The sequence below is a fragment of the Oncorhynchus mykiss genome, chromosome 21 (assembly GCF_057628025.1).
Source record: "Oncorhynchus mykiss isolate SJ-2025 chromosome 21, ASM5762802v1, whole genome shotgun sequence".
NCBI lineage: Eukaryota > Metazoa > Chordata > Actinopteri > Salmoniformes > Salmonidae > Oncorhynchus > Oncorhynchus mykiss.
This window is the reverse complement of record NC_143042.1, coordinates 55,517,501-55,530,000: the sequence shown is the minus strand read 5'-3', so window position 1 is coordinate 55,530,000 and position 12,500 is coordinate 55,517,501. Positions and strand designations below refer to the sequence as shown.

General features: G+C 40.5%; 1 protein-coding gene across 3 annotated transcripts in view; it reads left to right on the top strand.

The window, feature by feature from the left end:
- LOC149973524 (uncharacterized) overlaps positions 1-12,500 on the top strand; it is a 272,367-nt gene that overhangs the window by 34,939 nt on the left and 224,928 nt on the right. The window lies entirely within an intron of this gene.

The window sequence follows — 12,500 nt, the reverse complement described above, 5'->3', positions numbered from 1 at the left end:
AAAAAGTTCTGGGACACTGTAAAGTCCATGGAGAATAAGAACACCTCCTCCCAGCTGCCCACTGCACTGTCACCACTGATAAATCCACCATAATTGAGAATTTCAATAAGCATTTTTCTACGGCTGGCCATGCTTTCCACCTGGCTACTCCTACCCCGGTCAACAGCACTGCACCCCCCACAGCAACTCGCCCAAGCCTTCCCCATTTCTCCTTCTCCCAAATCCAGTCAGCTGATGTTCTGAAAGAGCTGCAAAATCTGGACCCCACAAATCAGCCGGGCTAGACAATATGGACCCTTTCTTTCTCAAATTATCTGCCGAAATTGTCGCCACCCCTATTACTAGCCTGATCAACCTCTCTTTCGTGTCATCTGAGATTCCCAAAGATTGGAAAGCAGCTGCGGTCATCCCCCTCTTCAAAGGGGGGGACACTCTTGACCCAAACTGCTACCTACCTATATCTATCCTACCTTGCCTTTCTAAGGTCTTTGAAAGCCAAGTCAACAAACAGATTACCGACCATTTCGAATCTCACCATACCTTCTCTGCTATGCAATCTGGTTTCAGAGCTGGTCTTGGGTGCACCTCAGCCACGCTCAAGGTCCTAAATGATATCTTAACCGCCATCGATAAGAAACATTACTGTGCAGCCGTATTCATTGATCTGGCCAAGGCTTTCGACTCTGTCAATCATCACATCCTCATCGGCAGACTCGACAGCCTTGGTTTCTCAAATGATTGCCTCGCCTGGTTCACCAACTACTTCTCTGATAGAGTTCAGTGTGTCAAATCGGAGGGCCTGTTGTCTGGACCTCTGACAGTCTCTATGGGTGTGCCACAGGGTTCAGTTCTTGGACCGACTCTCTTCTCTGTATACATCAATGATGTCGCTCTTACTGCTGGTGAGTCTCTGATCCACCTCTGCGCAGACGACACCATTCTGTATACTTCTGGCCCTTCTTTGGACACTGTGTTAACAACCCTCCAGGCAAGCTTCAATGCCATACAACTCTCCTTCCGTGGCCTCCAATTGCTCTTAAATACAAGTAAAACTAAATGCATGCTCTTCAACTGATCGCTGCCTGCACCTGCCCGCCTGTCCAACATCACTACTCTGGACAGCTCTGACTTAGAATACGTGGACAACTACAAATACCTAGGTGTCTGGTTAGACTGTAAACTCTCCTTCCAGACCCACATCAAACATCTCCAATCCAAAGTTAAATCTAGAATTGGCTTCCTATTTCGCAACAAAGCATCCTTCACTCATGCTGCCAAACATACCCTTGTAAAACTGACCATCCTACCAATCCTCGACTTCGGCGATGTCATTTACAAAATAGCCTCCAATGCCCTACTCAACAAATTGGATGTAGTCTATCACAGTGCAATCCGTTTTGTCACCTAAGCCCCGTATGCTACCCACCATTGCGACCTGTACCCTCTCGTTGGCTGGCCCTCGCTTCATACTCGTCGCCAAACCCACTGGCTCCATGTCATCTACAAGACCCTGCTAGGTAAAGTCCCCCCTTATCTCAGCTCGCTGGTCACCATAGCATCACCCACCTGTAGCACGCGCTACAGCATGTATATCTCTCTGGTCACCCCCAAAACCAATTCTTTCTTTGGCCACCTCTCCTTCCAGTTCTCTGCTGCCAATGACTGGAACGAACTACAAAAATCTCTGAAACTGGAAACACTTATCTCCCTCACTAGCTTTAAGCACCAACTGTCAGAGCAGCTCACAGATTACTGCACCTGTACATGGCCCACCTATAATTTAGCCCTATCAACTACCTCTTTCCCAACTGTATTTATTTTATTTATTTATTTATTTTGCTTCTTTGCTCCCCATTATTTGTATTTCTACTTTGCACATTCTTCCACTGCAAATCTACTTGCTATTTACTTGCTATATTGTATTTACTTTGCTACCATGGCCTTTTTTGCCTTTACCTCCCTTATCTCACCTCATTTGCTCACATCGTATATAAACTTGTATACTGTATTATTGACTGTATGTTTGTTTTACTCCATGTGTAACTCTGTGTCGTCGTATGTGTCGAACTGCTTTGCTTTATCTTGGCCAGGTCACAGTTGTAAATGAGAACTTGTTCTCAACTGGCCTACCTGGTTAAATAAAGGTGAAATAAAAAAAATACAAATAAATAAATTTGTAGTTTATATGTAGGTGCTATGTAGTGTATACATAGGTCATATGTAGGCCATATGTAGTTCATATGTAGTTCACATGTAGTTTACATGTAGTTTACATGTAGTTCACATGTAGTTTACATGTAGTTCACATGTAGTTCACATGTAGTTCACATGTAGTTTACATGTAGTTTACATGTAGTTCACATGTAGATCACATGTAGTTTAAATGTAGTTCACATGTTGTTCATATTTGGTCATATGTAGTTCATATGTAGTTCACATGTAGTTCACATGTAGTTCATATGTCGTTTACATGTAGTTTACATGTAGTTTACATGTAGTTCACATGTAGTTTACATGTAGTTCACATGTAGTGCACATGTGGTTCATATTTGGTCATATGTAGTTCACATGTAGTTTACATGTAGTTCACATGTAGTTTACATGTAGTTTACATGTAGTTTACATGTAGTTCACATGTAGTTTACATGTAGTTCACATGTAGTTCACATGTTGTTCATATTTGGTCATATGTAGTTAATATGTAGTTCACATGTAGTTCACATGTAGTTTACATGTAGTTTACATGTAGTTCACATGTAGTTTACATGTAGTTCACATGTAGTTTAAATGTAGTTCACATGTTGTTCATATTTGGTCATATGTAGTTCATATGTAGTTCACATGTAGTTCACATGTAGTTCACATGTAGTTCATATGTCGTGTACATGTAGTTTACATGTAGTTTACATGTAGTTCACATGTAGTTTACATGTAGTTCACATGTAGTGCACATGTGGTTCATATTTGGTCATATGTAGTTCACATGTAGTTTACATGTAGTTCACATGTAGTTTACATGTAGTTTACATGTAGTTTACATGTAGTTCACATGTAGTTTACATGTAGTTCACATGTAGTTCACATGTTGTTCATATTTGGTCATATGTAGTTAATATGTAGTTCACATGTAGTTCACATGTAGTTTACATGTAGTTTACATGTAGTTCACATGTAGTTTACATGTAGTTCACATGTAGTTTAAATGTAGTTCACATGTTGTTCATATTTGGTCATATGTAGTTCATATGTAGTTCACATGTAGTTCACATGTAGTTCACATGTAGTTCATATGTCGTGTACATGTAGTTTACATGTAGTTTACATGTAGTTCACATGTAGTTTACATGTAGTTCACATGTAGTGCACATGTGGTTCATATTTGGTCATATGTAGTTCACATGTAGTTTACATGTAGTTCACATGTAGTTTACATGTAGTTTACATGTAGTTTACATGTAGTTCACATGTAGTTTACATGTAGTTCACATGTAGTTCACATGTTGTTCATATTTGGTCATATGTAGTTAATATGTAGTTCACATGTAGTTCACAAGTAGTTTACATGTAGTTTACATGTAGTTCACATGTAGTTTACATGTAGTTCACATGTAGTTCATATGTTGTTCATATTTGGTCATATGTAGTTCATATGTAGTTCACATGTAGTTCACATGTAGTTCACATGTAGTTTACATGTAGTTTACATGTAGTTCATATGTAGTTTACATGTAGTTCATATTTTGTTCATGTTTGGTCATATGTAGTTCAAATTTTGCAAATATGTAGTTCATATGTTGGCCATATTACGTAGGTCATATGTAGTCCATATGTTGCAAAGATGAAGTTCATCTTTTTCTCAAAAAAAAACTATAACGACAAGGCCAAAAGACAGGAATTTTCATCCAATTCAATAGTTTTTTGAATCAGCAATTGAATCAGCAATACAAAATTGGGTTAAATTATTTATTTACTAAATACCTAACTAATCACACAGAATTACACATACACACAATTAATCATAACTTGATTACAAATTATGTCATAAGCTGTGAGAGAAGCTGTGCTATCGTAAATACAGTATCTTATGCATTCTAAATTACTGCCCATTTGGAAAAGGAAAATGCAATAAATATTTACTCTGAGCTGCGCTTCGGTAGGTTGGTGGTAGATGGAGTCCTTTGAAGAATGTCTCTGGTTGTCAATTGGATACGTTGTAGTAACATTGTTGTGTGGTAGACAGGATACTCTGTCTGTTCCTTCCTAACCCTCGTTTGCATCTGCTGTTGCTAACTCAACGGCTAGGAGGTATCACTTCTGTAGTGAATAAGAGTTCAAAGTTCATACCATTCGCAACCAAAGCTCACGCTGATGTTGGCTTCGTTCTGTAGTTATTATCTGAACCATTCTGACATCGGACCGTCGTCCTCACGTCCTCGGAACAGAAAGTTCTATTGTCGTCAAGGCCTTTTTAGGAAGGGAGAAAGGGGGTGTGTTTCATAGTTTACAACCCCTGTCTCTTCACGTGGGCGGGCCACTGAGTGAGCAGCCCAAACTTATGAAAACCCACATCTCACATTTTAGAAGCTAAAATCACATTTCATCCCATCACAAATAATTTCATATTCAAACATTTCAATTGAACAACAATTCCATGTGAATCCGATAACTCTCATGTGTAGACTTTCCACTGTAGAGTTTATGTCATCTTATCATTGATGAGAATGTCTCAGATGACAACCGAACTGACATCATATTCATTAAGTACCACCGCATGTGTTCAGTTGGTCAGATTACCAGAATATAGTTCATTTCCCCCCACCTTCTGATGTTCCCAGAATCTCTATGTTAACCAAGGGGTTTTCAAATGTCACATCAGTAGGGTAGAGAGAGGAAAAAGGGGGGAAGAGGTATTTATGACTGTCATAAACCAACCCCCCAGGCCAACGTCATGACAACAGGGTGTTGTCCAGGGTCACGCCAAGGTTCTTTCATGACACACTATTACATGTATGTGTGTGTTCTCCCATTCCAACCCTCAGCTTCCCTCAGCCCATCCCAACCCTCAGCTTCCCTCAGCCCATCCCATCTATCTCTGCTTGCCAACCACTTCGTGTTTCTACGCAACACATATCTTTCAACTATGCTGTGATGTTTAACGTACAATTTCAATCTATCTAATCGAATAGAATCTACAGATTGCGTGTTGAAGATAAATACTTTTACTAAGAGTATTAGTATATTAGTAATTGACTGACCCGGTCTCTCCAGAGCTCCTAACAGTACTATTTCTAGGGTCAATTTTAGATCAATGCTGTGCATTTTCATCCACTCCTGAACCTGAGACCAGAAACAGGCTACCTGAGGGCAAAACCAAATTAAATGGTCTATTGATTCTGTATCCTCACAACAAAATCTGCAGAGCTTCGATGATTTTATGCCCCAAATATTCAACATTTTGTTGGTGGCAAGAATTCTATATAATAATTTTAGCTGAAAAGCACAAAGTCTTGAATCTTGCGTTGTTTTAAATACAGTGTCAACTCATAGAACCTGTACCATGGAATCGGTACATCAAAAACCTCTTCCAGACTATTTTGCAATCTGTATGGCTCAGCTGTCAACATCCTGGTCCTCAAATGAAACTGGTATACTTTCCTATTTGTGATATTTTTATTCCTCCGCCAGTTTTGATCCTGCATTGGCTTTGACAAACCAATCAGTCAACACTAGCTCTCGACAGACCAATCAAAGTCAACACTAGCTCTCGACAGACCAAACACAGTCAACATGAGCTCTTGACAGACCAATCAAAGTCAACACTAGCTCTCGACAGACCAATCAAAGTCAACACTAGCTCTCGACAGACCAATCACAATCAACACTAGCTCTCGACAGACCAATCAAAGTCAACACTAGCTCTCGACAGACCAATCAAAGTCAACACTAGCTCTCGACAGACCAATCAAAGTCAACACCAGCTCTCGACAGACCAATCACATTCAACACTAGCTCTCGACAGACCAATCACAGTCCACACTGGCCCTTAAGAAGTGATGGTCTCCTGTATATCAGGCTACTAAAGATATTATTTCCCTTTTTTCTCCTCATCCATCAATTCATTTTATTTTTTCTGTTTAAAACCACATCCCTTGTTCCAGGGTTAAGTAGACTGCTGACATTTTTGTGGCATCCATCTTGTTATTATAATCTGTGTGTGTGTGTGTGTGTGCGTGCGTGCGTGTGTGCGTGCGTGCGTGTGTGTGCGTGTGTGCGTGTGTGCGTGCGTGCCGAGGGTCCAAGTTTCTCTCTACAGACTAAACTGGCCTCCAATCTTCCGAAGTTCGGTTGTCGGAACAATCAAATGTGGAATTCTGGAATTTCCTCCGGCTTCTTCTGAACGTTAAACTGGCCTTATCATTCAACTGATGGTTAATGATCAGAGCACTCACATTACCTCTGAATGGTTAGGCATTACCTCTGAATGGTTAGGCATTACCTCTGAATGGTTAGGCATTACCTCTGAATGGGTAGGCATTACCTCTGAATGATTAGGCATTAACTCTGAATGGTTAAGGTTAACCATTAACTCTGAATGGTTAAGGTTAGCCATTAACTCTGAATGGTTAAGGTTAGCCATTAACTCTGAATGGTTAAGGTTAGCCATTAACTCTGAATGGTTAAGGTTAGCCATTAACTCTGAATGGTTAAGGTTAGCCATTAACTCTGAATGGTTAAGATTAGTCATTAACTCTGAATGGTTAAGGTTATTCATTAACTCTGAACGGTTAATGTTAGCCATTAACTCTGAATGGTTAAGGTGAGTCAGTAACTCTGAACGGTTAAGGTTAGTCATTAACTCTGAATGAAAATGTTTCAGCCTGATCAAGGGTAGACTACACAATTACACAATAGCTGATATAGACTGTGAGTTCATTATTAATTGCTTAATAATTAACAATTGAATAGGGCAGGAATACACGATGCAAACTATTTAAAAAGCTGAGTCCTGAGAGTTTTATTGTCCAATCATGTTGCTGTCTGTCAGTGGAGGTTCCTCTTCTGTGAATTTTAATCAAAATGTAAAATTTAAATTGTAAAAAAAAAGTTATCCTATTTAGATAACTATACTAAATATATTCAAATGCCACCAAGTAATTTATTAAAACACATTTTGCAGTGAAGGTTTACAGCACTCTTTAAGGGAGCACCGTGGCCGAACACGACAACAACATCATTCAGTTTGCCGACGACACAACAGAGCCTGATTACCGAGGAGGTCAGAGACCTGGCAGTGTGGTGCCAGGACAACAACCTCTCCCTCAACGTAACCAAGGCTAAGGAGGTGATGGTGGACCACAGGAAAAGGAAGGCCGAGCACGCCCCCATTCTCATCGACAGGGCTGTAGTGGAGCAGGTTGAGAGCTTCAAATTCCTTGGTGTCCACATCAACATCAAACTAGAATGGTCCAAACACAGTCGTGAAGAGGGCACAACAAAACCTATTCCCCCTCAGGAGACTCAAAAGATTTGGCATGGGTCCTGAGACACCTCAACATTTCTATAGCTGCACCATTGAGAGCACCACCCGGCCAGGTCTCTGACCTCCTCGGTAATCAGGCCTACTCACTGGTTGCATCACTGCCTGGTACGGCAACTGTTCCAACCTCTAGGCATTACAGAGGGTAGTGTGTACGGCCCAGCACATCACTGGGACAAAGCTTCCTGCCATCCAGGACCTCTACACCAGGCGGTGTCAGAGGAAGGCCCTAAAAATTGCCAAAAGATTCCAGCCACACTAGTTATAGACTGTTTTCTCTGCTACCGCACGGCAAGCGGTACCGCAGCACCAAGTCTAGGTCCAAAAGGCTACTAAACAGCTTCTACACCCACAAGCCATAAGACTCCTGGACATTTAATCAAATGCCTACTCAGACTATTTGCATTGACCCTAAACACTGGAACTCTTCCAAGTTAAAGTAAGCTTTTGGTTTTACTAATTTGTTGCCACCGGGGACTGCTGGTGTAATTGCTAAACTGCTTACTGACTGTACTCTGTAACGTTACTGCGTGATTGTAGCGGGTTTACTAACGTGTTAGTTCTAGTAGCCATGTTGACTATGACGTTACTTTAGCTAATATGGTGACAACGATGTAGGCTGTGTGTAGCGGTTATGATATGGTTTGGCTTGGAAATATTTTCTCCCTACCTGGTCACATCCAGCTGATGGTGTTGAAGTCCGGAAAAAGGAAAGGGTGAGAAAAGGAATACAACGTGGCTGCTCTGAAAGTGAAATGTGTTCCTTAAATGGAAGCAAACGGATCAAAACGGGGTAAACGGGCACCTGAATTTGTCTAATAGAATCTTTTGCAACTGTTAGACTAATGACTACACCCAGCTGATTGTTCATTGAAATCCACAAGTGAAGGGCAGAAGGTGAGAGGAGGAGGGATACAACATTGCTACATGTTATTAAACGGAAGCAAACAGAACGAAAAGTGCATAAACATACCTGAATTTGTTCAAAAGAAAACATTTGCAACTGTTGGACTAATGACTACACCCTAGATCTGCTGGATGCAGGGAAGAGTGTAGAAGGTGGTATTGAATTTTGTCACTCTCTATCCAACTCAAGTTTTTCTCTCGACACGTGTTTTACAACGTTGCAAACAATCGTGTAGTAGCCTACAATGTTACAATGAACTGTGCGGAATGGATTCATGAATGACAGTCATCCAGTGTGCTTTAATAGAAACAAGGCTCAGGAAAAAAACTACCATCATAAATGTCAACGTCAGCCACTGGTGTCTGTAAATAGGAAACAATCTTTCTTAAAAAAATATATTGAAAAAAATAAAACATAAAAGCTTGCTGCAGGTTTTCATTCTCCAGGAGATTTTACAGGATTTTTTGTATTTAAAAAAAACATGTGACTTGATAGGGAAAAACTCTGGTCCCCATCCAAATAGTAATAGTAGTAATAATTATAACGTTTTATAACGTTTTAAACACACAGAATAATCACATTATATATTATATATATATATATATAGTATAAGGACCACAGCCCCAGAATATTTGTTTTTCACCACACGACTCTGGGACCTGTGGTGCATTCTGGTCAAAATAACAATGATGTTTTCATTGGAGGTTCTCCTTTTTGTGCTCCATTAGTTAACAATGACCCTAACGGTATTGGCTGAGAGGAAGTTATAGATACATACACAGTTGAAGTTGGCACACACACACACTAACACACGAACACTTGTGCATGAGCGGCGGGAAGTGTTTCATTAAATCTTGTATTTTCAGCCAGCAGACTAAACACACTGACCTGACAGTCTGTACTGAGAGAGAGAGAGAGAGAATTTCAGTAGTGGTAGTGGTATTTTTTATTTTACCTTTATTTAACTAGGCAAGTCAGTTAAGAACAAATTCTTATTTTTAATGACGGCCTAGGAACAGTGTTCAGGGGCAGAACGACAAATTTGTACCTTGTCAGCTCGGGGGTTTGACCTTGCAACCTTCCGGATCCTAGTCCAACGCTCTAACCACTAGGCTACCCTGCCTCCCCAGTAGTAGTATCAGTAGAATTAGTAGTAGTATCAGCAGTATTAGTAGTAGTATCAGTAGTTGTAGTACTAGTAGTAGTAGTAGCAGTAGTAGTAGTGTAGTAGTACTAGTAGTAGTAGTAGTAGTAGTAGTAGTAGCTGGGTCCAGGGCAGGTAGCTGGGTCCAGGGGCAGGTAGCTGGGTCCAGGGGCAGGTAGCTGGGTCCAGGGGCAGGTAGCTGGGTCCAGGGGCAGGTAGCTGGGTCAAGGGGCAGGTAGCTGTGTCCAGGGGCAGGTCGCTGGGTCCAGGGGTAGGTAGCTGGGTCCAGGGGCAGGTCGCTGGGTCCAGGGGCAGGTCGCTGGGTCCAGGGGCAGGTAGCTGGGTCCAGGGGCAGGTCGCTGGGTCCAGGGGCAGGTAGCTGGGTCCAGGGGCAGGTAGCTGGGTCCAGGGGCAGGTAGCTGTGTCCAGGGCAGGTAGCTGGGTCCAGGGGCAGGTAGCTGGGTCCAGGGGCAGGTCGCTGGGTCCAGGGGCAGGTAGCTGGGTCCAGGGGCAGGTAGAAGGTCCAAAAATGGCGACAGTAGAAGTCCGGGAAAAGGCAAAATACATTGTGAGTGAGGCAAAAACTATCAAACACGGGAGGCGAGAAAGACAGGGGAAAAACCCCGCAGAAAAAGTGTGCCTCAAAAACAAACCATACCTCACAGTGGGGTGCAAGGAACTGAACTGAATAGTGTGGGAGGATGACATGCAGGTGTGTGAACAGGTGATTAGAAATCAGGTGATTGGGATGTGGAGCGAGAGCTGGAAAGTGGGATGTTTCCAGGGGATCTAAATGTTTCGGAGTGTGAGTTGAACGCAGATGTTACACATGGTGAAGCCACAACATTGGAAGACAAAAGGAAGTGGACAAAAGGAAGTGGCGGAATAAAACTTTTAAACTTGGACTAAACAGAGATGCTTGTTCTAGGTCCCAAGAAACAAAGAGATCTTCTGTTGAATCTGACGAATAATCTTAATGGTTGTACAGTCGTCTCAAATAAAACTGTGAAGGACCTCGGCGTTACTCTGGACCCTGATCTCTCTTTTGACGAACATATCAAGACTGTTTCAAGGACAGCATTTTTCCATCTACGTAACATTGCAAAAATCTGAAACTTTCCGTCCAAAAATGATGCAGAAAAATTAATCCATGCTTTTGTCACTTCTAGGTTAGACTACTGCAATGCTCTACTTTCCGACTACCCGTATAAAGCACTAAATAAACTTCAGTTAGTGCTAAATACGGCTGCTAGAATCATGAATAGAACCAAAAAATTTGATCATATTACTCCAGTGCTAGCCTCTCTACACTGGCTTCCTGTCAAGGCAAGGGCTGATTTCAAGGGTTTACTGCTAACCTACAAAGCATTACATGGGCTTGCTCCCAACTATCTCTCTGATTTGGTCCTGCCGTACATACCTACACGTACGCTACGGTCACAAGACGCAGGCCTCCTAATTGTCCCTAGAATTTCTAAGCAAACAGCTGGAGGCAGGGCTTTCTCCTATAGAGTTCCATTTTTTATGGAATGGTCTGCCTACCCATGTGAGAGACGCAGACTCGGTCTCAACCTTTAAGTCTTTATTGAAGACTCATCTCTTCGGCTGGTCCTATGATTGAGTGTAGTCTGGCCAGGAGTGGGAAGGTGAACGGAAAGGCTCTGAAGCAACGAACCGCCCTTGCTGTCTCTGCCTAGCCGGTTCCCCTCTCTCCACTGGGACTCTCTGCCTCAAACCAATCTGCCTACCTCATTCCCATATTGTTTTATTTACTTTGCTGCTCTTTTGCATACCAGTATCACTACTTACACATCATCATCATCTGCTCATCATCATCTGCTCATCAATCACCCCAGTTTTAATCTGATAAATTGTAATTACTTTGCTACTATTGGCCTATTTATTGCCTTACCTCCTCACGCCATTTGCACACTATATAGACTTTCTTATATTGTTCTATTGTGTTATTGACTGTAGGTTTGTTTATTCCATGTTTAACTCTGTGTTGTTTTTTGTGTCGCACTGCTTTGCTTTATCTTGACCAGGTCGCAGTTGTAAATGAGAACTTGTTCTCAACTGGCCTACCTGGTTAAATAAAGGGTTAGGGTTATATATATAAATACCTGGTTAAATAAAGGGTTAGGGTTATATATATAAATACCTGGTTAAATAAAGGGTTAGGGTTATATATATAAATACCTGGTTAAATAAAGGGTTATATATATAAATACCTGGTTAAATAAAGGGTTATATAAATAAATACCTGGTTAAATAAAGGGTTATATATATAAATACCTGGTTAAATAAAGGGTTATATATATAAATACCTGGTTAAATAAAGGGTTATATATATAAATACCTGGTTAAATAAAGGGATAGGGTTATATATATAAATACCTGGTTAAATAAAGGGTTAGGGTTATATATATAAATACCTGGTTAAATAAAGGGTTATATATATAAATACCTGGTTAAATAAAGGGTTATATATATATAAATACCTGGTTAAATAAAGGGTTATATATATAAATACCTGGTTAAATAAAAGGTTAGGGTTATATATATAAATACCTGGTTAAATAAAGGGTTATATATATAAATACCTGGTTAAATAAAGGGTTATATATATAAATACCTGGTTAAATAAAGGGTTAGGGTTATATATATAAATACCTGGTTAAATAAAGGGTTAGAGTTATATATATAAATACCTGGTTAAATAAAGGGTTATATATATAAATACCTGGTTAAATAAAGGGTTAGAGTTATATATATAAATACCTGGTTAAATAAAGGGTTATATATATAAATACCTGGTTAAATAAAGGGTTATATATATAAATACCTGGTTAAATAAAGGGTTATATATATAAATACCTGGTTAAATAAAGGGATAGGGTTATATATATAAA